Source organism: Chinchilla lanigera, unplaced genomic scaffold (genome assembly GCF_000276665.1).
Source record: "Chinchilla lanigera isolate Chin_1 unplaced genomic scaffold, ChiLan1.0 scaffold00002, whole genome shotgun sequence".
NCBI lineage: Eukaryota > Metazoa > Chordata > Mammalia > Rodentia > Chinchillidae > Chinchilla > Chinchilla lanigera.
Genome location: NW_004955403.1, coordinates 49,805,882 through 49,809,313, shown reverse-complemented (window position 1 = coordinate 49,809,313; position 3,432 = coordinate 49,805,882).

The following is a 3,432-nucleotide window of genomic DNA, read 5'->3' as shown; positions in this document are numbered from 1 at the left end:
ATTGAGAATAGTTAATGATTATTCAATAGGTCACTCATGTATAGCTCTATTTATTTTCTTTAGAAGCCACTTTGAAGATACCAAAGTATAGTATAACAACTATTGATAATCTCCTACCTCTTTTGTGTGTAACTCACTATTATTTGTCTATTTGTTTTCCTGAGATACTCTCTTGTAGATAACATTATGTAAAACATTAACCATTGATAATTTCCTACCACTTCGTCTGTAATTTGGTAAGCCCTCCTATTATTATGTTATCCTTCTTTTACTCTTTAAAAAAAAAAAACAAAAACAAAAACAAAAAAACTTTCAACCAGCAAGGCCAGGTTAGAAAATATGGAAATGGCTCCATGCACAATGCAAGTAAAATACTGCATAAAACTACCTTGAATTAAATGTTAAAACAACTACAAAGTTGTACTGAAGTAAAAATTGATTAGAACAAGCGGACAAAACTCTAAATACCTAGAGGGTTTGATTTTGAGACTTGATGGGATGATTTCAATGTAATTTGGAGCAACAAAAAAAGATTAACCAAATTATTTTTTGGGAAAATGATCGTTTCACTGAGATTGTACCTCATGGAAACAGATACTGAGACAAAAGCATGTGTACAAAAGATCCGTCCTTGTTCGCTACATTTAAAACAGAGAATGGTTGAAAATATCTAAATATCCAAGAGTAGGGGTAAAGTTAAATGAATTACTCCATATGATAGAATACTATGAAGTCACTTGAAAGAAAAAAAAAAAAAACTAGGGCAATTTCAAGACATGGGGACATGCTCGCTTGAAGCAAACGTGAAACTATAATCCCAGTTTGCAAACCTGTCGTATTTTTAAGGGAATAGCCGACACTGTTACCCATGGATATTTGGGGGTGATTGCTGCTTTCCCCCTGTCTGCCCCACCCCGCACTTGCTCCTTTGTCTCCTTCAAGCGAGATGGCACCGCGCTTGTCAGAAGGAGGGAACAGGAAGACGAGTCCGCGGGGTGGCGGCGGGGGCTCGCCGGTGGCTTTGGCGCCGGGTTCCGTTCAGGAACCGAGGCTCTGCGGCTGAGCTTCAGGAGAGGACGCCACGGCAGGGACCGGGTCACCGGCGGGACACTGTGGAGCGGCGGCCCGGAACCCCCAGGCGCCGGGTGGGCGTGGCCTCGGCGGATGCCTCTGCTCCCCAACCCCCAGCGGGCCGGTCTTCCGGGCGGGCTCCAAGGCGGGGCCCCGGACCCGCCCAGGACAGAGGCGGCTCCTGCACTGGGTCCAGACGCTTCGCTCTGGCAGCTGGAGTTTAGGAGACGCGCAGAGCAGGAACGCCGCTATTGGCTATTGTTTCTGGCATGATGTCACCATCATCCAATTAGAAGCCATGGACCCTCCCGGGCTGAGTTAATTAGGAGTTAACCCTTCCTAAACCTTAAAGACTAGCAAAAACAACACCCCCTCCCTCCAGTACTGGGGAATCGAACTCAGAGCCTTAAGATGAACTACATCCCCAGCCCTTTTTTATTTTGAGACAGGGTCTCGCTAAATCTCCAAATTACCCTTGCTTCTTCCCGCCTCAGCTTCCCAGAGAGCTGCGATTACAGGCGCTTGCCACCTCCTCTAGCTCTATTTATCGCTTTTAACTACTCTTTGTCCTGGAAGAGGGGTGTGAGGTAGACGGAAATAAGTTCAATAAGATCAAATATTTTGTAGATATTTGCATGTAGTGTATTATATACAATATGTATATATTTTATGTAACATATTTATATATGTATGCATTAAGGTATAAAATATATTTTTGAATCGTGTTCATTCAAAAATTTGTGAAAAGGATGAGCCAAAATCCCACTATCCAGCGAAATATTATAAAACGTTTTGATGCAGTTTCTTATATTTTTTATGCTTTTCAGACAGGGTCTTACCATGCGGGGTGGGCTGACCTCAAATTTGCAATCCTGTCTCAGCCTCCTGAGTGCTAAAATTAGCAGTCATACACCATCATGCCTACAATTTTTTTCCTATATTTTTAAGCTCAGAAGTGAGAGATTTTATGGCAATTAATTCACATTTTATTCCTTGTAGTTTTTTTTTATTCATTTGCGAGAACTTTTCTTTGGCCTTAGGAAAGCATGGTAGTTCTCGCTGGCCTTGAGTTCACTTTGTCGGCCAGGCTGGTCTCCAACTCGCTTCACCACACCCGGCTGATTCGGAAGGTTTCACTTTTTGGCCAAGTGGTTTTCTTTATAACGTAAACTTTAGTTAATAGGATTTTAAAAATTGAAGTAAAAAATAGGATCTGTGTAATTTCTGCTATTTGTAATTATGGATGCTTTCCTTGTGATTTTGTATATAACCAGTTTTCTACAAGCATGCTATGCTCCACGCAGCCGTCTTAACTGTCTGTGTTTTTTGTGTCCATAAATTTCCTGATGCGCTTCTCCCATTGAAGGGGGCCGTTTAATTCCCCTCTCTTGAACTGCGGGCCGGATTCGGTGACTCAGTTACGAACTGAACGCACACCAGAGTGATGGAGAGCTACTCCGGAAAGTGAGTCCCACAGCAAAAGCACCACGGTGTCCACTGTGGCTGGGGGTTCCTTTTCCAGCTGCTGTGAGGGCACGCTCTGTGGGTCCCTGTCCCTGCCGCATCCCAAGGACGTTTTCAAAAGTGGATCCCAGCCCGGTGACACCTTCCTTCCGAGGTGTTGGTTGCAACCGCCCGAGAGACTCACAATCACAACCACCTTGCTGAGCTGCTCTCGTGGCGGCGGGGTCGGGTGTCCCTGACCCTCAGAAAGGTGTGAAATAATGAATGTTCAATACTGTAACTTCAGGGGCACTGGTTTCCATAACGGTGTATAACTGCTACACACTACTGACCTTTCCTATTGAGTTTGAGTTTGTCTGACCTAATATTGCTTTTCTTAATTTATTGTGTTCATTTGTCAACTATATTTGGGTCCATCCTTTTAGTTTCAACTGTTTCTATCATTTGTTTTAGATATATCCCTGGTAAAATATTGAGTCAATATTGTTTGGATGGTTTATTTTCTTATGTATTTATTCACTTATTTGTTTACTCATGGCGCTGGGGATTGAACCCGGGCCTTCACACTGAGCTACATCCCCAGCCTCTTTTGTTTTTGAGACAAAGTCTCACTAAGTCGTTCAGTGGCCCAGACTGGTGGTGAACTTGCAGTCCTTCTGTCTCAGCCTTCCAGAATGCTGCAAGTACCGACGTGCACAGCTCAAATGTTATTTTTAATATGAAAGCGAAAAATTTTTTTACTGTCAATATGTTGTACATTTTACACTTTTTTCTTTCATCCCCTTCCGTTCTTTTGCATTTTTTTCTTTAGAAATTTAGAAGAAACTTATATTAACTGTAGTTGTAGTGGTTGTTACTTTAGTTTATTACAAAACATAAACTAACACTTACTAACCT